This window comes from Crinia signifera, chromosome 3, assembly GCF_055691185.1.
Source record: "Crinia signifera chromosome 3, ASM5569118v1, whole genome shotgun sequence".
Classification (NCBI taxonomy): Eukaryota; Metazoa; Chordata; class Amphibia; order Anura; family Myobatrachidae; genus Crinia; species Crinia signifera.
The window spans coordinates 267,724,592-267,749,659 of NC_139219.1; the positions used below are offsets into that span (position 1 = coordinate 267,724,592).

General features: G+C 41.1%; 1 long non-coding RNA gene across 1 annotated transcript in view; it reads left to right on the forward strand.

Annotated features, from left to right (window-relative positions):
- Positions 1 to 348: 348 nt before the first annotated feature.
- Positions 349 to 25,068, forward strand: part of LOC146062722 (uncharacterized) — a 35,994-nt gene continuing 11,274 nt past the window's right edge. Inside the window, exons 1-4 of the long non-coding RNA XR_014471488.1 lie at positions 349 to 977; positions 1,534 to 1,594; positions 1,729 to 1,799; positions 13,703 to 13,843. This is a non-coding gene — a long non-coding RNA (uncharacterized LOC146062722). The remainder of the gene's footprint in view (positions 978 to 1,533; positions 1,595 to 1,728; positions 1,800 to 13,702; positions 13,844 to 25,068) is intronic.

Genomic DNA, 25,068 nt, shown 5'->3' on the forward strand with positions numbered 1-25,068 from the left:
AGCTTATTTTCTAGCATGCTCCCATCCCCACCTGTCTTTCCCTCAAATGTCCATGTTTGTCTCTCTTCCCACCATCATTATATTCTCAAACTCTCATCTGCCATCATCTTTTCTCTCAAATGCCCATTGCCCATCAGAATTTATTTAATGTGCCAATCTCCTCACCAGTTTTTTCACCTTCAAATTGTATATAGTCACCTTGGATGATAAGGGTTAGTACATCATAGAGTTATCCTTTTGCAGTCCAATTTTTTTTGCAATTCAAATAGTCTGGTTTAAATGTTTACATTTATTGTAATATTTTTTTTAATTCAAAAATGGTCTACATTGAATGTTGATTGATGTCAATGTTCTTATTTTAAAGTGGCTCACCATTGGATATTCTACTAGCCCTAGTGCTGTTGAGCCTGACTAGACTTTGGATTTGAAAGGGTTAAAAGGTTGAATCCGGCAATGAAATTGTTGTTTGTGCACATGCAAACAATCTCAGAAGATGGTGATAAATTGATGATGATTGTTTTAAATTGAAGCTTTATAAAGCTGTTATTGCGATTTTATATCTGTGCTATGTCAAGAACTTATAAATAGTGGGATAGTGTAATTGATCTTACATCTTTTAGGTCTGATTAGCACTTTTTGCTGGTGGGGGAGGTGTATTGGGAGGGGCAGTTAATTCAGGATGGACATATGTTTCTTTAGACTTATATATTCAGTATAGCTTGGGAAGTCAGGGATCTATTATATGAATGTCTATAAACAGTTAGCTTTAAATTAATAGCAGTGTTATACTGGCATTATACCAAAGGTAACCAGAAGGCAAACAACAAACCAACATTACTTCTGAAGGACTGCATTATAACCACAAAACTCAGGAACATCATGTGGCCTCAACTCACCTTTGCCATGAAACACCTGGACCAGGCCCACCACCCCTACGGCTGAGAACATCAGGACTGCCCCCAGCCCTATTCCTTATGGTGAGCATGAAGCTGTGAGGGGAAGCACCAGGGCCAGCCTATGTAGCAATACTTCCCCCCATACTTGAATGTGCTCCCTACTTTCTCATATCCACCTGTACTGCTCTCATAAGACCCGGTGATGATTCTATGAAAATTAACTAAAAATAATTCCCTTTCATCAGTCCCTTGCAAAGGTGGGTTCATGTCTTCCCCCCCCTCCTGCAGCATACATCTACCCCACCATGTGCTATTTCTTTAATGTGTACCGCCGCAGATTGTACACCCTGCCATTCAGTGCTACAGATGTCATTAGAGGTCAAAATGCCTCCTTAGTCTCCATTATTAACTATTTGAGCTTTGGGGGTTTCAATTGTTCAGAATATGTATTCATGCTATTCATAGACCCTGCATGTTGCGGTTTAGTTGCATAATAAGCAACATTTAGCAGACAAGTTTTTGAGCTCACTAAATATAATCCAGACAACTAGGGGGGTGGCACTATTGGGATGATATAGATGTCCTCAAGTATTATTCTTACTAGAGAATTGATTCAGTATGTGTGATTGTTGGACAGGATGCCAGAGGTCAGAAGAACGACAGTGGCATCTCGCTGAACGGAATTCCAAAGGAGCTGGGTTAGTATACTTACCCTCTCCCCATAATAGTCCCTCCCCAAATCTGGAACGCCAGCATCATACAGTAACAGTATCCCCTATGTGTTTTGTTGTGCTTATTATCCTCTACAATGTGGATTTTCCTATCTCAGCAGAAGTACTATCTACCCAGAAAGACTCTCCAAAATGCAGTTGAAAAAGTGCAGCTCTGCCAGAAAAACAGTTGGTAAGTTGGCAGTTATTTTTTAAATATAGTTTCACAAAAACACAAATAAAATATGGTGGAATGGAAGGTCCCAGTTATCTCCAGTCAAAGAATATGGCCACCAGCCAGCAGTGTTAAACTCCTTGTGTTGCTGTTTTAAATCTGTATTTTTCAATTAGAACCTTCATTTAAGTAAACTTTTTTTTTTAAAGTTGCTCTTTAATCCTTTGCATAGCTACAGTAAGAAAACACATATTATAAACTTCACTAAGAATGCGCACAGTATTATGCTGCTTACTTCAGAGTCTACAAACATCACCATCTGCTCTGAAAATCCTCATGCCTAAAGCTCGATAAACAATAAGAGATATATCTTCAGATCTGAGAAATCTGCAGATATATCTACAGACAGGGGCAGGGTGTTCTCCATTTACTCTGCCCTATCCATCAGGACTGGCATCACAAATGGGCGGGTGCATTTGCATGCACCCATCCACTGAGCTGTTGGATCGCCAACGCAGACAGAGGCAATATATCTTTAGATATATCAGGCATCGGTTGTGGTGCACTGCCGATACAATACATCTGTGAACAACACCCTTCACAGATATATTGCTTGTACACACTGGCCGATGGTGCATTGATATATTGGCCAATGTGTACTTCATGTTTTTGCCCATATGTACTTTTTTATGCAGTCCATTATGGTTATTTATCATTATATTATATATATTACAAGAAAATTAATTCTGCTACAAATACTTCTGAGCTATCAGCAATGTATGAGTTAACCAGAGTTTAATGCTACCAAGTTTTAATAATTTGAATGTCATTTACTTTTTGTAATTATGGTGGATAATTAAGTCTGTGTTAAAAAAAATAAAAAAACTTAATTATTCTGGAATTCTTTAAGATGAGTGCTGTTCACGTTTTATTTGGTTGCATTACTGTAAATTATTCACTCAGGTGGTATTGATGTTTCCTTTAGTGATTTAGAGTGTGTCACTAATGGGATTTAAAACCACTTAGAAATGTGAGTGGGAAGCTTTCTTGTGTCATTTTTGTGTGAGTTGGGCTTGTGTCCTGTTATCTATTGGTAACTCTTAATTACTTGGCCTATTCAAAACTCTTGTTTCTAAGTAGAACATTGTAAATAAAAGAGTGTTTTTTAGATTTCTAAATGAAGAAGCCACCTCATATGAATATTGAAATAGGCTTAAAATAGAGCCTAGGGATTTATCTTGAGTGAAGTGTCCACGATGCGTATCAAATTGAATAGGTTTTAGAATGTAACAGAGAATAACACTACTCTCAACTTTAAGCTGATTGTAGGTGGATTTACTTATCCCACCAGTTCCCCCTTTTCATTCAGTAGAATACCCTAGAGCTGAATAAGATTGATATTTTTTTTTTAATTAAACACTTTTCTATGTTAATTTTCTGTTTTATTTATGAAGTAGAAATGAAGAAAAATTGTGTTTAAAAGAATATATTTGAAGCCAGCAAAAAACCCTAACAAGCACCATAAGGTGCCAAGTAACAAAAAATAATAGAAAAGTGTACTTTAATTATATTTATATTGGTTGAAAAGCTTTGCATGCTATAAAGTAGTATTTTTTACTATTTATTTTGTTCATACATTTTAAAATGTTAAATTAAAACATCACAATATATATATGCATATATATCATATATATATATATATATATATATATATATATATATATATATATATATATATCACAATAAGCTTTAATAAGCTTAAGTTAAAAAAGCTTATATTTTAATATTTTTAAAGCAAAAAGATAAAATAACATTTTTCAAAATAAACAGAACATGGGAATTAAATTTATCATAGGTACTTATAATCTAAAAATGGCATTGATTTAATTATCATTTGATTTGATCTTTACAGCTGGTACAAACAATGCCCTTGCTGGTTTTCCTTACTGCTGCTGGAAGAGCACTTGGTGCGCTGACATTTGTTAGTGTCTCAATGCATTTTAAACAAATGATAGACAGTTATTAGTTCTCCACAAGAAAAAATACTTGTTTTTTACTTATATAAGCCATGGGAAAAATTACTTGGTATTTTCCTTTGGCGACTGCTCATAATATGAAAGAAAATTGATTAATCACACATTTAACTCAATGTAAGATCCTCTGCACTGTAATAAATTATGGCCATTAATCAATAACTACAAAGTAATTCCCAGAGTCTGGAGACATGCTGGTTTCTAATAGAAAACTTGCACCCAGGCCTTTCTGTCAGTGACCACTTCATCTGAGGTATTTTGCACCTGCCTCAATCCAATTAGATGACATAATTAATGAACCTCAGTGCATTTGTAATTTGTTATATAAAAGCAAAGAGTATTTTGGCATGTCTATTAAATTGCAAACTACAACACTTTCAAAAAATAATATTGAAAAGTTAAAGTTGAAAAGTCTCAACATCTTTTTGTCGATGCAATAAATTGTTAGAACTGCTCTGTAAAATAAGTAAAGGAAAATGTCTATTGTATACGTTTTATTGGGCAGCTGTGCAGGAAGTAACAGAAGCAGTAGTAAGTAGTTAGAGTGATTCCAAGGAAATGTAATGAAAGATTTCCTGGTTAAGCCTTATGTGTTACTGTATATTATAGTCCCCCTTGCACCTGTTATAATTTAAGCAATTGGAAGCTAGTGTTCAGGAAGTTAAGAGATAATCAGAATGCTGCTAATTCTGTCACTAGGAGACGCTATGAGCAGATTTTGTTTAGGGACTGAAAACAATTAGCCGAGGATTACAGGGCTAAAGAACCTTTCCTTGCTGTACCTGAAAAAAATTCTATGCCCATTTAATGCCTTCTTAGCTGTCATTGTGCTTGAACTTCAGTCCTGGTGATTAATGAAAAGCTGCAGGGCACAGCTAGAAGCTAAAGTCTCAATTATGAAAACGCAGTAACTAGTTTAATGTGCTGATGCTTTTATATTTAAACTGACAGCTGTGAAAAATTGCAATATTTCCAATCATGCTTTAATAATGTATTGTTAATTTATTGGCATGTCCAAAACTCTTTTGCTCCCATTGCTCTTTTTTACTTGAGGCTTGTGGCATTTTACATTTGTTGGGACGGGAAAGACTGGGAGAGGAACATTACTTACATTAGAGACTATTTTGCTAGCTAAGAGATTCAGGTATAAACTTGGACTGTGTACAAATTGTAAGCACATCAGATTCAGTGTTCTGTGCAGATTCTAGGCTTAAGCAATGTGGATAGGGATTAATCACACTTCAAAATTCATTCGTTTTTGACCATTTCAGACACAACAAACCTGTTTGCAAACTTTCTTAAGACTAAAATGTGAATTCAAAAATGTTTTTGTACCCCTACCATTGTAACATGGGTTCCGTCCCGTTTGTTACAGGTGGGCCAGGGGCACGCAAGGGGTGGGCACAGGGATATGCCCAGTGTTTCATGCGCATGCCCACAAAAACGGTGGGTGCACCCATGAAAATGCTGGGTGTACCACTGAGAATGCAGGCGGATCAATGCCTGCTCTGGGTGGGCGACTGACATCACAGGATGTCAGGACCCACCCCGAATTTGGCCACCTCCGGCCATAATAAAAGTCAGTTGTGACTGACTTTTATTATCGAGTGGAAGAGAAATCGTTTGATGGTGAGCGACCATCGAATCATTTCTCTTCCGTATGGCCGTATGCGAAAACATCCAATTGCATGCTAACGAGTGGACTCTGGGTGGTGGAAAGTTCCAATTTCTTAATTAGTCCCTGAGGCGGTGATGGTGTGTGTGTGTGTGTGTGTGTGTGTGTATTTGTGTGTGTTCCAAAAGTCCCAACAATTTTTCCTAAAAATAATTATTTTAGGAAAAATCTGAGAAATGTGAGAAAAGATGCAGTTATTTCCACTGTTTGGCACATTTTTGGACCTCTAATGGAATAGTAAAAACTTGCAGCTGCAGGAACTCAAGCAGCAGGTTTTTTTTTTCTTTCTAACTTTCCATCCTCAATTTAATTCCTTAATTTATTCTCCCCCTATTTCAATGCACTTTTACTATCCTACCCATATAAGGCTAGTGGTGGTTTAATGGTGTTGAAAACATGGTTGTGCTAAATGCTATGTCATATCAACAAAACATTAGCATTGTTTAAGTGACATATTCTACATGAATACCTTTGTCAACAATATACATACTTTTATGGATACAGTCTATATATTTTCCAGTGTCAACATCCAGTAGCATTATGGCCCTTATTTTGGTTCACTCTCAGAGGCAAATTCCTTCTCAAATGGACAATACCATGTGCACTGCAGGTGGGGCAGATATAACTTGTGCAGAGAGAATTAGATTTGGGTGGGGTTTTTCTTCAAAGTGAGATCTATATTGCAGTGTAGAAATAAAGCAGTCAGTATTTTCCCTGCGCAGAAACAAAATAACTCTCCCAAATCTAATTCTCTATGCACATGTTATATCTGCCCCCCACCCCCCCTGTAGTCCACATGGTTTTGTCCATTTGAGAAGGAATTTGCCTTTGAGAGTGAACCAGAATAAGGCCCTATGTCCAATGTCACAAGCCATATCTCTAAAACTGACTGCTGTGTACTCAAATGGTCACCACAATCACCAGATCTTAATTCAACAAAGCACCTATGGGATGTGGTGTACCAAGAGATTGGCAGCATGGACAAGATGCCAACATATCTACAGTATGATACTGTCACGATACCATGGTCTTGAATCACTAAAGGTGTTTCTTGAAACCATGCCATGTGGAATGTACAGTAGGCTTTTTTGAGGGTAAAGAAAGGAGGGTCCAAATAAGTAGCAGAAATGTGTACCTAAAGAGGCCACTGAGTGTGTACAGCTACATAAAATCTAATACAGATTCTAAAGACCAGCAATAGTCAATAAGTACATTTTGGAGAGTCCAAACCAAACCAACTATTGAAACATTGTAGGTATATTCCACCTCCACACAGAAGTAGTTGCTTTCCCAGCATAAAATGGAGTCACGTGGTCCTTACATCTGGTGGTCTATTCCCCAATGTCAAAAAATCCAGTGATCAGTTAATTAAAGACACAGATTGGCAGACATCAATATGTGGCAACAGTGGAGGCTTTACAGGTGGGGCTGCAGTGAGGTTAAACATTGAAATAGGGTATCCAAACCAACTGCAAGTGAGTCATTACTGGCCATGGCTGTTGGTATGGTGCAATTATGAACTGCGTTGCAGCTCCACTTCTGGAACCACCACTGATTGACATTCCTTCAAGGAATCTGGGTACAACTGCATGTTAAATATTCCTGAGATATTAACCCAAATAATTTATTTGTCAGAATTGGCAAAACAAGGATTTCCAATATGTCATATTTGCATGACCTCTCAAACCAGGCATCAGGAAAATTCCCCCGTTCACCCCTTCTGCATTAGTCCCTTAATATAAAATCTGAGTAAACAATAGTCCCATGCAGTGGTGGCTCCAGACAAACTGAATCACTGGCAGTGGGTGTGTCTCCCCTATTTAAATTTTGGACTGTACTGCTGCCCTCCCCCTGGAGCCTCCACTGGTCACATGTAATAACATTAAAAGACCACTTTCCACACAGCTTGTTATACAGTATATCATATTTAGATTTCACTGCATGAGATCTTTCAACATTTCACCCCATTGTCACAGTAAAACAAGGAGCTAATAATTTGATCCCCGACAAAACATACCTATGAACAGTGGTGTCAGTAGATGGGTGCTGCAGTGTAACATTCTCCTGCAGCACCCAGCACCTGTCTCAGGCCAGTCTTCTTTTTGGCTGCACGTGCCTCCGACGCCCAAGGCAGACATATAGTGCGCACCAGGTGTCACCATACCCAATGACACCTCTGCATACAAAGTACAGATGTAGCCATGATCATCATGGCTCTGACATGGCGCCGGGGTGTGACTCGCATTCTGCAATGCTCACGCATATCATTAACTTTGCATTATCTGCCGGGCTAGCATTCTATCAATCTCATAATTATTATTAAATGGGCATTGGTCATTCATTACTTTTTGTGATTATAAATTGTTTCTCCACAACTAGACAGTTACTTTATAGCGTCAAGGTTACACTCTTTACATTGTATTGAATCTTACTCCATTCATGCTTATTTAAACTAACGTTTTTCAATGTACTGTACATGCTGTATTATGCATGTACAGGAGTGTATCCAGAGTAAGGTAACTGTATTAAAACCATATATATATATATATATATATATATATATATATATATATATATATATATATATATATATATAGGGTGGTCACACAGCGGCACTCAGAAGTCTTGCAAAGGTGAATAAAAATCCTTTATTGCGCCCAACGGCGTTTCGGGGATCTCTCCCCCGTCTTCAGGGGCTTAGTGGCTACTAAGCCCCTGAAGACGGGGGAGAGATCCCCGAAACGCCGTTGGGCGCAATAAAGGATTTTTATTCACCTTTGCAAGACTTCTGAGTGCCGCTGTGTGACCACCCCATATCCAGCCTGTGTTACAGGCAAACTGAGGGCACCGCAAGCAAGGTATATTAAGCAGCTCAAGGAGTGCCGGACCATTTGAAAAGTATATATAAATATACTATATATATATATATATATATATATATATATATATATAGGAAAGAATGAAAGGCTGGCACTCGTAGGTCTTTAGGTCTTTTAAAAGCTTGAATTGGCAAACAGTGGAAAACAACCAACGTTTCGGGGCGACGCCCCTTTGTCAAGGTGTATATATATACAAACACAGGGGGCCCAGCACTCCCTACAACAAACTGACTCACCTTAACATTCAAATAATCAATTAAATAAATAATGGGGTTTTAGTTCATGAATTGATCAATGCATTTAAGCTTGCAGCCCATCGTCAAGGGACCCCATTTCACTGCAAGTCCTACACTAACAACTGGTTTTCATGGGTTCAACTGTTTGCACATCAATTCATGAACTAAAACCCCATTATTTATTTAATTGATTATTTGAATGTTTAGGTGAGTCAGCTTGTTGTAGGGAGTGCTGGGCCCCCTGTGTTTGTATTTACTAGAGTGTGTGGTCACAGGCCACTGTACCCCATCCTGGGAAGCTGTTTGCACCCCAGTCTTAGGAATGGCGAGTGTGTTGGTGCTTCTGTATCTATATATATATATATATATATATATATATATATATATATATATATATGTATATATATATATATAGATGAAGGAAAAAAGACTGGCACTCGTAGGTCTTTTAAAGTTTGTATTAAGCAACACACCTTGACAAAGGGGCGCAGCCCCGAAACGTTGGTTGTTCCACTGTTTGCTTAATACAAACTTTAAAAGACCTACGAGTGCCAGTCTTTTTTCCTTCATCTACACTGTTCACCGAGACAGGCACCGGGTCAGCTGTCTATACAGAGTGAGTGCCGGACCGTACTACAAGTATATATATATATATATATATATATATATATATATATATATAGAGTCCTGGGGGTGCGGCGGCACTCAGAATAGAAATAAGACGCGTAGGCAGAGGTTTACCAACGGTTTCGGAGCCTTAGCTCCTTTATCAAGGTGTCATAGAGAACTATGACTATGTTCTCTATGACACCTTGATAAAGGAGCTAAGGCTCCGAAACCGTTGGTAAACCTCTGCCTACGCATCTTATTTCTATTCTGAGTGCCGCCGCACCCCCAGGACTCTATATTAGACAGGTTGCTACTGTCTCCACGGAGGGCACCAGCTTATTGGAATTTACCTCATTTTCTTCTACACTTTGGAGTGCCGCCACAGGATTGCATATATATATATATATATATATATATATATATCCAGGTGGGTCCGCACTCACATTCCAATGTATCAGGGTGCACAACAAAGGGCATCAGCAAGTAATGACCAATTATAACTCCAAATTGCTAAATAAAAAGCGAAGGCAGCTCAGTCAGCAGTTTTATTCAGTATCCATACATATAAGTCGACGTTTCGACCCTCATGGGGCCTTTGTCAAGACAGAACAGTGCATACCCATAGGAACACCAGACAAGTATATATAAATATACAAAATATTAAGGTTTAGTGACATTTTTATTTTTAATTTACAGTTTATATAAAACCTCTTAAATGTTTGTCCATGTATTGTATGTGATAATATAATATAGTACATATTACACATAAACCTATATTTTTTTTACTCATAGTTCACTTACTCACTCCGTTTAAAAGTGTTCCTAACTATGCTTTTTAAATATCATCCTATAACTTTATTTTTACACATGTGCAGTCAAAATGTATTCAAATAAAACATGATTTAATAACGCAATTTCTTCCTTTGTCCTTATTCATGCTATAGTTTATTGTTTTGCTGAATTAACAAATAAAGCATAGAGGATGAAACTAGATTGCATATTTACTCATCCGCTAATCTCCAAACTATTTGTGATGAAAATTAATTTGGCCTCTTGGCAGACTAGAAAGAAATTCTAATTACTGAGTCCTACTAAATTAAGACAATGCATCATTTTTTATATGGTTAAGAAAGACTATTTTCTCATTTTATTCATAATCTAATGGGACTAGGAAATGATATGAACTAAGACAGAACTGTATTTCATCAGAGATATAGATCATATATTGTTTGTTCTACTTTATATTATAAGAAAATAACACCTCAGTGTTCTACAGTAAATACGACTAAAATGTAACTGTGCCTTGAATGCTGATTGAAAAAAAAAATAGTTCTAGACTGTGGGAAATCTCCCACACTAAATTGCTCAGAACACATCTCTTGCTCAAATCTTCCTGTGTGTATGCCCCATTACGATGATAAGTGATGTTTCAATAATGAAATTAAAAGCTGCAAATGTCAAAAGTTATATATATATGTATACACACCACACACACACACACACACACACACACAACATGGGGATGTGGTCATTATACCAATGGTCATAATACCAGAATCCCCCTAGGGCAGTGGTTCCCAAACTGTGTGCCGTGGCTCCCTGGGTGCCTCGGGACACTTGCAGAGGTGCCACGGGTTGGTGGTCCAGGACCAATAAAAATTATTTATCATCAATTAATTATGGACAAAACTAGTGCTGGTGGCTGCCAATCATAAAATATGTGTACAATCAGAAGCAAATCCTGCCCTTTACCATATTACGAAACCTAAGAAGCACATACAACACAATCTATGTAATTTTATATTTTTTTTGGGGGGGGGGCTAGGGTTGCCGTGGGAATATTCTGTTACTCTAGGGTGCTGAGATTCGAAAAAGATAGGGAACCCCTGCCCTAGGGTTTGTTTTAGGGTTAGAGTTAGACACTATGGGGAGGCTGTTGCAGGGAATGGTTAGTGTTAGGCTGCTGAAGGAGTGGTTAGGCATTAAAGCAGGCATTTCCAAACTATGGCCCTCCAGCTGTTGTGAAACCAAGTCCCATCATGCCGTGCCACAGTTTTGCTATTAGGGAATGCTAAAACTATGGCAAGGCATGCTGGGATGTAGAGTTTTACAACAGCTGGATGGCCACAGCATTAAAGGAATGCCTTAATAGAATGATTATGGCTAAGCTGTGGGGAGGCTGCATTTTAGGCTATGGGAGGGGATGGTTAGGCTAAGGCTGTTGAAAGTGTGGTTTGTAACCAGGGGCGGATTGGCCCACCGGGAAACCGGGCCGTTTCCCGGTGGGCCGGCACATTTTACATCAAAAGTGGCCGCCCACCTACACTATATGGGCCGCGGCCCGCCGAACTGCTATCTCCGGGCGGGCTGGCCGCGGCCGCAGCACTATTCCCTAATTGAAGATGGCCGCGGCCAGCCTCGGCTGCTCCCAGAGTTAAAATGGCCGCGGGAGCGCTGGTGCGCATGCGCGAGCGCCCACAGCCGCTCCCGCGGTCTGACAGAAGTTTGGCAGCGCTGCCTGCCTTCCCATGTGATGCTCCCCAGCAGCAGCAACAGCGCGCTGGGCTGGGGAGCCGGAACGGAGGAGCCGGGAGCAGCAGTGACAGCAGCAGACAGTCAGCAGCACAAAGTCTGACTGAGGGCAGCCACAAGAGCCGGGTAAAGTGCAAAAATTAATAATACAGCCTGCTGCATTATATATATATATATATATATATATATATATATATGTATATATATATATATATATAGATCTATATATATATATATACATATATGTGTGTATATATATGTATATGTGTGTATATATATATATATATATATATATATATATATATATATATATAGATATAGATATATATATACATATATGTGTGTGTATATATATATATATATATATATACATATATATATGTATATGTGTGTGTGTGTGTGTATATATATGTGTGTGTACATATATGTGTGTGTGTGTGTACATTATATATATATATGTATGTGTGTGTGTGTGTGTGTGTGTGGGGAATGTGGGCATATTCAGTATGTGTGCCTGGGGGGTGTTCGTATACAGTGTGTGTGCGGGGGGAATGTGTGCGTATACAGTGTGTGTGCGGGGGGATGTGTGCGTATACAGTGTGTGTGCGGAGGGGATGTGTGCGTATACAGTGTGTGTGCGGGGGGGATGTGTGCATATACAGTGTGTGTGTGGGGGGGATGTGCGCGTATACAGTGTGTGTGCGGAGGGGATGTGTGCGTATACAGTGTGTGTGCGGAGGGGATGTGTGCGTATACAGTGTGTGCGGAGGGGATGTGTGCGTATACAGTGTGTGTGCGGGGGGATGTGTGCGTATACAGTGTGTGTGCGGGGGGATGTGTGCGTATACAGTGTGTGTGCGGAGGGGATGTGTGCGTATACAGTGTGTGTGCGGGGGGGGATGTGTGCATATACAGTGTGTGTGTGGGGGGGATGTGCGCGTATACAGTGTGTGTGCGGAGGGGATGTGTGCGTATACAGTGTGTGTGCGGGGGGGATGTGTGCGTATACAGTGTGTGTGCGGGGGGGATGTGTGCGTATACAGTGTGTGCGCGGGGGGGATGTGTGCGTATACAGTGTGTGCCTGGGGGGTGTTCGTATACAGTGTGTGCGCGGGGGGATGTGTGCGTATACAGTGTGTGCGCGGGGGGATGTGTGCGTATACAGTGTGTGTGCGGGGGGATGTGTGCGTATACAGTGTGTGCCTGGGGTGTGTTCGTAAACAGTGTGTGCGTGGGGGGATGTGTGCTCATACAGTGTGTGTGCGGGGGGATGTGTGCGTATACAGTGTGTGCCTGGGGGGTGTTCGTATACAGTGTGTGCGCGGGGGGATGTGTGCGTATACAGTGTGTGCGCGGGGGGATGTGTGCGTATACAGTGTGTGTGCGGGGGGATGTGTGCGTATACAGTGTGTGCCTGGGGGGTGTTCGTAAACAGTGTGTGCGTGGGGGGATGTGTGCGTATACAGTGTGTGCGCGGGGGGATGTGTGCGTATACAGTGTGTGTATGGGTGTTCATCTACAGTATATATATGTGTGTGTATATACTTAGTATGTGTGTGTGGGGGATGTGTGCATTTACAGTATGTGTGTTAGGGGATGTGTGTGTATACAGTATGTGTGTGAGGGGATGTGTGTGTATACAGTATGTGTGTGGGGGATGTGTGCGTATACAGTGTGGTGTTCATATACAGTATATATGTGTGTGTGGGGGATGTGTGCATTTACAGTATGTGTGTGGGAGGGATGTGTGCGTATACAGTGTGTGTGTGGTGTTCATACACAGTATATGTGTGGGAGGGATGTGTGCATAAACATATATTTGTGGGGGGATGTGCGTATATAGTATGTGTGTGTGTGTGTCGGATAGGGGGTGTTGGTGTATATACAGTATGTCTGTGTGTGGGGAACGTTAAGCAGAAGTGCGCAGCTCACTATTTTTGCTGTGCTGTGTCTCCAGGCTTCCTTGACTTCCACCGCCGTGTCCATGTCTGCCGTGCTGTTCACCAGGGATGTTACTGGATATCCGGGACAGATTAGCGCATCTGCTGTAAGGGACTCCCTGCCACATGATGAAACTCAAGCAGGTGCAAAGGGCAAGGTTAGTACACTACACTACACTACACTACATCGCCCCTGACAGCCCAAACCATATACCCCACAGCCTGACCCTAACCATACACCCCAGCCAGGCAGCCTAATCCTAACCATACCACCCCCATAGCCTAACCATAACGCCCCACACACACAGCCTTGCTCTACCCATACACGCATACTCCCCTCCCTGCATCCTCTGTCACTCTGCGTTCCCCCCTCACATTCTGCGTCCTATGCCACCCTGCGCCCCCCCTCCCATGGGCCTATTCTACAGCCTGAGGAGCTGGGAACATAGCCAGCAGCTCAGAGAGCCACTAGCCATGCCCCCCCCCACCGCGGCGAAAATGGGGCGTGACCTAGTTGAAACAGGCCACACCCCCATATTGCTAGGCCACACCCCCCAAAAAATTGCGCGCGCCTTCGGCGCGCAACAGGCCCCCCCCCCCCGCGTTAGGGCTGCTTTACAATATTTCCCGGGCTGCTTTTAATTCCCAATCCGCCCCTGTTTGTAACTATGGGGAACATTATGGTTAGGCTGTGGGAGAGGACATTCAGCTGCTAAAGGGTGTAGTTACGCCTCAGCTTCTGAAGCAGATGGTTAGAGTTAGTTTGTGGGAGGGGTGAGTTAGGGCTAGGTTTATGATAACATTTCTGACCTGGATCCATTGACATTGTGACTATCAGGATTCCGTTGGCAAGATTTTGGCCATTAGGATCCTGCCCACAGGTATTTTGTACCCAACTCCTATAATAAAGGAAACTACTGTATGCAAACCTTTAAATGTGTTATTTTCTGTGCTGTCAGATTGAACCATGATAGATCTTTAGTATGTTATTATGGAAGGTGTAGAACAAATGTGGCACCTACTTGAATGTTAAATCACATACTACAAACAAGATAGCGCTTTCTCTTGCATTCACTATAGTTGGGCCATAAGAAAAAAGTGATTGCTACAACTTTGTTTCTTGGTTCAGACCTAATAAACATACTGTGCATGTGTGCTTACGTTATTAATGTGGACTGCCAAGGACATACTAAGTGAATGAAATAAAGGGGGTTACACCATGTATATAGGCTTCATGCAGAGACCTGTTATAGGCCACAGTGGTAGATAGGGGTGGGACCAAGCATTGGGGTATCGCATTGGCTCACTCACAAAATGATACTCAATGAATTATGTGCACACAGATGGGGGTTCTTCATTCAATTTCCCTGCATACCATCACTGAGACTAGGAAATAGTTGTTTATAGTAGGGTGGTGGAGCCAGGGCTGCCACTAGGAATTTCGGGGGCCCGGGACTGATTTCCAGTCCGGGCCCCCTCCCCCAATCTCCCCTCCCGTCCCTTCACTTACCGCCCGACTCCTGCTTCTGGTCCTGAAGCACAGGCTTCTTCAGTGCAGGATGCTGGTGGCCAATTACAATGCAGCACCGGCTGGTGAGCCAATCAGAGGTTGTGTAACAGCAGCCGCTCTGATTGACTAATGGTACAAAAGTTCTGATTGGCTCAAAAGCTGGTGCAGCATTTTTATTGACCGCCTGCGTCCTGCATTGCAGAAGCAGGCAGCACAGCGGAGGCAGTGTGTGTGCGTGTGGGGTTTGCGGTGGGTAAAATGAGCTGCTTGGGCCCTTCCAGAGGCCGGGGCCTGGGACAACTGTACCCACAGCACCCCCCTGTTGGTGGCCCTAGGTGGAGCTGTAGAATTCCTTATCAGATTAGGCGCTGAAAGCATATTAATTAATAGTAATTGGACTACCGTGATAGCATTTGGGAAGTACTGTGCTACAGTGCTTAATTGAAGTACCGCTTCCAACCAAGACCATACCTATGTGGGGTTTGCATGTTCTATCAATGTTTGTGTGGGTTCCTCTGGGTACACTGGTTTTTGTGGTCTAGAATGAATTTATATTCCACCCTTTTACACTAGATTGGAAATTGCTACACAGGGAAAGGGTGAATAAGGGAATGGATGTACCTTTGTCTAGGTTACCACAATTACAATACAAGTGTATTTTTTTTGCAATAATTTTTATTGAATTTTAGTAGTATGCACAATTAAGTATATATATATATATATATATATATATATATATATATATACAAACAAGCAAAATAAACATACAATTACAATCAAATAAAGGCTCTCAACTCATTGTTGTACACAGTTAGTAATGCATACAAAAAATAAACATATACAAAATAAAAATACACAGTGTAGCATCGAGGTGCATAATAAAGCCATCTAGACCACACCGCCAGATATTTATGTCCCGCTTTCCTGGCCAGGTACATGAATTTCTCATACAGACCTTGGCTAAGGTACAAAGATCAATCACATATCGCTTGCTCAGTGTGTCCAAAGTCCCCTCATACGAAGCAGCCAGTAGACACACCACAGAGGACAAAATATCTCTCAGGATACCAGTACTTGTTACAATGTCAATAATTCCTGACCGAAATTTCACTATGTGGGGACACGGCCACAGTAGGTGCGAAAAAGAACCGTCTTGAGCACCACACTTGGGGCAACATGGGTTAGAAATACTACCCATATGAAACATTTTGTCAGGTGTGTGATATACCCAGTGGATAATAAAGAACTGAATCTGCTGGAATCTAACAGTCAAAGTAGAAATGCATGTACTAGCTAGGGCTAATTCCCACTGACCCCTAAGCTGGGCTGACAACTGGATGTTGGAGTAAAGATTAGAAACTAAATGGGTACATGTGGTACCCACAACTAGGCCCTTCACTGGAGAGTCAGAAATTATCGGGGGAGCATCTCGAACCTTAGCATCCAGAGCATGACGCAGTTGGAAAACAAAACAAAAGAAAAAGGAGTTTGGTACAGAGAAATCAGAGCGGAGGTCTTGGAACAACTTGAGAGTACTATATGTATACAAGTCTCCTAGTGTGACTGGTGGGTGCTTTCCTACTTAACATGACCCATGCGGGGTAAGAAATCTCTTGTGAGAATGGCCATGTCAATCCTCAAAAAGGAGGAATGGTTTTGGGAGAAACAAGAATATTGTTTCATTGTCGGGTATTTTACTTTCCAGGCATTGACTAGGTTAATCTCCAAGAGTAATTCCACGAAGATGGAAGCTCGTGTTTGTGTGTGTTGGCTCAAGATAGAGGTCCTGTCCAGGTGCAGGTTGAGAACACTATTGAAATCACCTGAACATATTGTGGGGGTAGCAGGATGCGAGGCCATAAAACACACCAGTTTCTTGAGCACCTTGTGAGCATAGGGTGGCAGGATATAAATTGCAGCTAGAATAACAGAAATAGAATTCAGTTTGCATTTCTGGAATATACATCTGTACCCTGTCCAAAGAAAATGGCACAGATTTACATATCAGAATAGAAATGCCTCTGGAGGCTGTAGTATATGTGAAGTGATATGCCCAGCCTACCCATGGCAGACAGCAGCAGTCAGCGATGGGCTCATCTGCACAGGGATACAGGGGAGCCGCAGCTCACGCGAAATCTGCAGGAGGATGGCGAGAGGTCATGCCGTGAGTCCTGGTCCGGCTCCGTCCACCAAGGCTCAAATATGGTCACTTGCGCAGCCAAACACTGTGGACAACATACCGGAGAGTGCACCCCACTAATACAGAGCAAGAGGGAGGCTATCCGGTCTCCGGGAGGAGGTCTGTAGGATGAATAGCAGGATATAATGGTGCTGCTCTGCACTATTTGTGCTACTCCATTGTCTCCCTAACCATGCCCCTACAAGAGGAAGGAAGGAAGGAAGGAAGGAGGGAAGGAAGGAAGGAGGGAAGGAAGGAAGGAAGGAAGGAGGGAAGGAGGGAGGGAAGGAAGGAAGGAAGGAGGGAAGGAGGGAAGGAAGGAAGGAAGGAAGGAAGGAAGGAAGGAAGGAAGGAAGGAAGGAAGGAAGGAAGGAAGGAAGGAAGGAGGGAAGGAAGGATGGAGGGAGGGAGGGAAGGAAGGAAGGAGGGAGGGCAAGAAATAGGCACAGAGAGCACTGTAGCTATATAATGTGTGCATGTATGTATATATATATATATATATATATATATATATGTATATATATATATATATATATATATATATATATATATATATATATATATAAACCGCATGGCCGTGTGAAGAGTTTTTTATTGAGAGTGCCGCCCGTTCCACAATGTATATTAAGGACCCTCTGTTATGCCACTCTGGGAAGGCATCTACATTTATATTGGATTGAGGAGTTCCACTTGACCGTATGTATATATATATATATATATATATATATATATATATATATATAAGATATAGAGAAATGGGCACTCACCAAGGTCTTAAATTCAGCAGAAAAATTTATTCATGAAATGAAAATACATCCGACGTGACGTGACGTTTCGATCAAAGGATCGTCATCAGGAAAATGTCAACATAAATAACAAGTATCATACCCAACCAACAGGCAACCTGGTATCCATCCATGGAGGAGATACAACTGTACAGCCTCACCGGGCCAGTTTAAATACCATCTCACAGGAAGTGATCACTGCACTTCCTGGTGCAACATCAAAATTGGTACCATAATGCGTTTGAGGCATATACATAAGGTTCAGGCAGTTAATTAACTTCGCTAATGAACATAGGCATAATGAATAGTACCATACTAAAACAACTGGTGACATAAAACAATAGAAGCGCTGTTTAGCGCTAAACGCTCCAGTCCCGCTGGACCGGAAGTAGAATCTGCGTTCCACCCGCCCGTATCGCGGGGAACTTCCGCGTGTCACAGTTCTCAACGTCAGCTGCGCTAGACCGGAAATAGGACTAGCGTGTGTCATACATAGCGCACAGCACTGTAGTATACAAACAGTTTTAGTTGTCATGACAGCGCGGCTTGGGATTAAAGAGCATCGGACATCGGGGGACAAAGAACATTTAAGATGTTGTGGTATTAATAAACCAGCCCGGGTGGCCTCACTAATACTGGCAAACTATAAAGAAAAAATTATAAGGAAAAAAATTTTTATATACAAAAAATATCGAAAAAGAAAAAATATAATATAAATAGATACACATCAAAATGAAATATCCATGTGTCACCACTTGTTGACACACGAAACAGCACAACCAAATGACACTAAAGAAATGTATATACAAAAGATATGCAATTGTATGCTATTTTTGTTATTTTATATTTTATACTGTTTAGATAATTTTATATTTTTATAGAAAAAATTATTATTAAGAAATTTATAAACAAAATAACCCAAGGGGGGTGCATACCACTTCAAAGAGTATCATCTCACAATATTGCAGATGTGAGACAAGCATATCATAAACACCAGGTGTAGTGACATCAAAAATTATATAAATAAATATATACATATATATACAAAAATTAAAACATAAACAGTACATAAAAAATATACATAAAGAATGACCTGGAGACACCAAATCCAACTTCAAAAAAACAAAAATCCAAACCAAGGCAACTGGAAACATAACCATAAAAATGAAAAAACGGGAAAAGGGTATCAGAGGTTATTTAACGCAAAAAGATGGACAGTGGATTTGCCTCATTTAGGCCTTTAGGGGCAATCGTGCCCAATTCAAAGATCCATTTAGCTTCACGTTTCTTAAGCATGGTGTCCCTATCGCCACCTCTCACTGGTTTTGGGATGTGATCTATCAACATGCATCGAAGGCTTGCCACACTGTGGCCCATTTTTGCAAAATGTTTAGCGACAGGTTTGTCCGAGGTTTTTGCGACAATTGCCGCCCTGATCGTGGTCCTATGATTCGCCATCCTCTCTCGGAAGTCACGCTTAGTCAGGCCCACATAGTATAGCCCGCATGGGCAAATTAGGATATAGATTACATAATCCAATCTGCAGTGAAGTCGATGTCTGATTGTAATCTTTTTCCCACTGTGCGGGTGGGCAAAAGCTGGTCCTGTCAACATTGACCTGCAGGTAGTGCAATCACTGCACCTAAAGCAACCGTTTTTAGGACGAGAAAACCAGGTGCCTGTGTCTGTTTTTGGTTGGCAGAGGGGTCTCATAAGCAGATCCTTGAGGTTGCTCCCTCGTCTGTACGCACACATAGGAGGTATTTTGCTAACCCCAGAGAACGCCGGGTCAGTGGCAATAATTGGCCAGTATTTAGCGAGTTTCTGCTTCCTAGTGTGTGCCCCTGTATCAAATGTATTGGCATAAATCATTCTTGGTTTCTTATCAGCTGTAGGAGGCACTAGCTGCTCTGTTGAATTTTTGGACCTTGCCTTGGTGAGGCATCTGGAGAGGGTGGAATCTGAGTAGCCACGTTGTTTAAATCTGGAGTACATCTCTCCTAATTGTTCTTCCATTGTCTCAATAGCTGTATTGTTCCTTAGAACCCTTAAAAATTGAGACACCGGTAGGTTCTCTTTTAAATGTGGAGGATGGTGGCTGGTTGCGTGAAGCAGAGAGTTTCTGTCGGTGTCCTTGCGATAGAGTCTGGACCCCAAGCCACACCCATCCTTAAAGAGGGTAACATCAAGAAAATTAATTTCACAACAACTCAAAGAAAAGGTGAAGCGGATCGGTGTCTCCAGGCCATTCAAACAAAAAAGCATATCCCTCAGGTCACTCTCACTCCCTAGCCAAATCAAAAAAACATCGTCTATGAATCGACGGTAGTAGAATATCTTAGTCCCATATATGGGGAAGATATGTCGCTGTTCGTAGCACGCCATGTATAAGTTGGCATATGCCGGTGCCAAGTTCGACCCCATGGCGGTGCCAGTCTTTTGTACAAAGTACTTATCCTTGTATAGGAAATAGTTTTTGGTCAAAACCAGTGTGGTTAGTTCCACCAGAAACTCAGTGGGGGGACCTCCACGAAGTTCATCTTGCAGTGTGAACCTAATCACTTCCAAGCCCTCCCCGTGAGGGATCACAGTGTACAAGGATGCGACGTCCATTGTCACTAAGATGGCCTCAGGGGGTATTGCTGGAATGCTCTTAATGCTCTGTAATAAGTCACCAGTATCACGTAAGTAACTAGACGTTTTCGTAACATAAGGTTGTAGGTAGTGATCCACATACTTTGCCAAAGGCTGCAGGACGGATCCCCGGGCCGAGATAATTGGTCGGCCAGGGGGATCCGTCATGCCCTTGTGGATTTTAGGCATCGTATAGATTATTGGACAAATTGGGTAATCCACCCTCAGAAAGCCACACACATGTTCGTCAATCCACCCTGCAGATAAAGCTAGATCTAAAACGCGTTTTAGATCTAGCTTTATCTGCAGGGTGGATTGACGAACATGTGTGTGGCTTTCTGAGGGTGGATTACCCAATTTGTCCAATAATCTATACGATGCCTAAAATCCACAAGGGCATGACGGATCCCCCTGGCCGACCAATTATCTCGGCCCGGGGATCCGTCCTGCAGCCTTTGGCAAAGTATGTGGATCACTACCTACAACCTTATGTTACGAAAACGTCTAGTTACTTACGTGATACTGGTGACTTATTACAGAGCATTAAGAGCATTCCAGCAATACCCCCTGAGGCCATCTTAGTGACAATGGACGTCGCATCCTTGTACACTGTGATCCCTCACGGGGAGGGCTTGGAAGTGATTAGGTTCACACTGCAAGATGAACTTCGTGGAGGTCCCCCCACTGAGTTTCTGGTGGAACTAACCACACTGGTTTTGACCAAAAACTATTTCCTATACAAGGATAAGTACTTTGTACAAAAGACTGGCACCGCCATGGGGTCGAACTTGGCACCGGCATATGCCAACTTATACATGGCGTGCTACGAACAGCGACATATCTTCCCCATATATGGGACTAAGATATTCTACTACCGTCGATTCATAGACGATGTTTTTTTGATTTGGCTAGGGAGTGAGAGTGACCTGAGGGATATGCTTTTTTGTTTGAATGGCCTGGAGACACCGATCCGCTTCACCTTTTCTTTGAGTTGTTGTGAAATTAATTTTCTTGATGTTACCCTCTTTAAGGATGGGTGTGGCTTGGGGTCCAGACTCTATCGCAAGGACACCGACAGAAACTCTCTGCTTCACGCAACCAGCCACCATCCTCCACATTTAAAAGAGAACCTACCGGTGTCTCAATTTTTAAGGGTTCTAAGGAACAATACAGCTATTGAGACAATGGAAGAACAATTAGGAGAGATGTACTCCAGATTTAAACAACGTGGCTACTCAGATTCCACCCTCTCCAGATGCCTCACCAAGGCAAGGTCCAAAAATTCAACAGAGCAGCTAGTGCCTCCTACAGCTGATAAGAAACCAAGAATGATTTATGCCAATACATTTGATACAGGGGCACACACTAGGAAGCAGAAACTCGCTAAATACTGGCCAATTATTGCCACTGACCCGGCGTTCTCTGGGGTTAGCAAAATACCTCCTATGTGTGCGTACAGACGAGGGAGCAACCTCAAGGATCTGCTTATGAGACCCCTCTGCCAACCAAAAACAGACACAGGCACCTGGTTTTCTCGTCCTAAAAACGGTTGCTTTAGGTGCAGTGATTGCACTACCTGCAGGTCAATGTTGACAGGACCAGCTTTTGCCCACCCGCACAGTGGGAAAAAGATTACAATCAGACATCGACTTCACTGCAGATTGGATTATGTAATCTATATCCTAATTTGCCCATGCGGGCTATACTATGTGGGCCTGACTAAGCGTGACTTCCGAGAGAGGATGGCGAATCATAGGACCACGATCAGGGCGGCAATTGTCGCAAAAACCTCGGACAAACCTGTCGCTAAACATTTTGCAAAAATGGGCCACAGTGTGGCAAGCCTTCGATGCATGTTGATAGATCACATCCCAAAACCAGTGAGAGGTGGCGATAGGGACACCATGCTTAAGAAACGTGAAGCTAAATGGATCTTTGAATTGGGCACGATTGCCCCTAAAGGCCTAAATGAGGCAAATCCACTGTCCATCTTTTTGCGTTAAATAACCTCTGATACCCTTTTCCCGTTTTTTCATTTTTATGGTTATGTTTCCAGTTGCCTTGGTTTGGATTTTTGTTTTTTTGAAGTTGGATTTGGTGTCTCCAGGTCATTCTTTATGTATATTTTTTATGTACTGTTTATGTTTTAATTTTTGTATATATATGTATATATTTATTTATATAATTTTTGATGTCACTACACCTGGTGTTTATGATATGCTTGTCTCACATCTGCAATATTGTGAGATGATACTCTTTGAAGTGGTATGCACCCCCCTTGGGGTATTTTGTTTATAAATTTCTTAATAATAATTTTTTCTATAAAAATATAAAATTATCTAAACAGTATAAAATATAAAATAACAAAAATAGCATACAATTGCATATCTTTTGTATATACATTTCTTTAGTGTCATTTGGTTGTGCTGTTTCGTGTGTCAACAAGTGGTGACACATGGATATTTCATTTTGATGTGTATCTATTTATATTATATTTTTTCTTTTTCGATATTTTTTGTATATAAAAATTTTTTTCCTTATAATTTTTTCTTTATAGTTTGCCAGTATTAGTGAGGCCACCCGGGCTGGTTTATTAATACCACAACATCTTAAATGTTCTTTGTCCCCCGATGTCCGATGCTCTTTAATCCCAAGCCGCGCTGTCATGACAACTAAAACTGTTTGTATACTACAGTGCTGTGCGCTATGTATGACACACGCTAGTCCTATTTCCGGTCTAGCGCAGCTGACGTTGAGAACTGTGACACGCGGAAGTTCCCCGCGATACGGGCGGGTGGAACGCAGATTCTACTTCCGGTCCAGCGGGACTGGAGCGTTTAGCGCTAAACAGCGCTTCTATTGTTTTATGTCACCAGTTGTTTTAGTATGGTACTATTCATTATGCCTATGTTCATTAGCGAAGTTAATTAACTGCCTGAACCTTATGTATATGCCTCAAACGCATTATGGTACCAATTTTGATGTTGCACCAGGAAGTGCAGTGATCACTTCCTGTGAGATGGTATTTAAACTGGCCCGGTGAGGCTGTACAGTTGTATCTCCTCCATGGATGGATACCAGGTTGCCTGTTGGTTGGGTATGATACTTGTTATTTATGTTGACATTTTCCTGATGACGATCCTTTGATCGAAACGTCACGTCACGTCGGATGTATTTTCATTTCATGAATAAATTTTTCTGCTGAATTTAAGACCTTGGTGAGTGCCCATTTCTCTATATCTTATATCCCTGTGATGTTCATTCATCTGTTGGAGCACCCCCTATGATAACAATCTACCTTGAGTGCGGACTCTCCTACATATATATATATATATATATATATATATATATATATATATAGTTTATGATCAGTTGTTGGTATCATTTTCATTTCTATTTTGTAGTATTACGGTTTTAGTAATGGAAATTTAAGATCTTCTTTGTATCAATTAACTCTCACTCAGGAATGTTTTGCTTTAAATTTGATTTATTGCTGAACATATTACTATAATATCATTACGAAATAGAATTATTCGTTCCTTTTATTAAAGCATTACTCCAAGTTTAAAACATAGTAGAAATATCCTACCACAATTGAAGTGATTTGTGTAGCCAAATTTCAAAGATTAGATTAATTCTTCGGCAGTAACCATAACACTGGAACATGCGTCAGTTATGTAAGCATATTTCCCGAGTAAGAGCTTGATAAATATTGAATTAACATGTTATTGCTTCAAAACTCGCGAATGACTGCATTGTCGAATAAAGTATATGAAAATTCTAATTACTTCCTCTCAGCAAATTAAGCCAATATATCATTATTTTCTGCCATTAAAAGGAGAGAGTAAGTCCTCATTTTACTCATAAATGGAATACTTGTTTCTAATTGAGAGGAACAGAAACTGTTTTGCATGCGATTAGAAGACCTGCATTTCTGGTCTCTTCCTTGCCAGATTGCTATGTGTTGCCATCATAAATCTGCGAGGATGGCTTGCAAAAATCCCTATTTGCATTTGTAAGCTTTAATATTAATAGGAGTGTATCAGTAAAGTGAGTAAAGTATGAAAGTGGCTGAAACAATAGTTTATAAAAGAAGATTAGTGGTCTTAATATGCACGGGAGAGCAAAAGAGAAATCTTATTACTGTATGGAGAAATTACCTCATAAAGAAGCGAATACAACAGGCTAGGGAGTCATTTTTAATAAGGTTTTTATGATGCACAAGTGTAGGCAAGTTAATGAACTTACTGTATCTTTCTAGTTATATTCAGATTA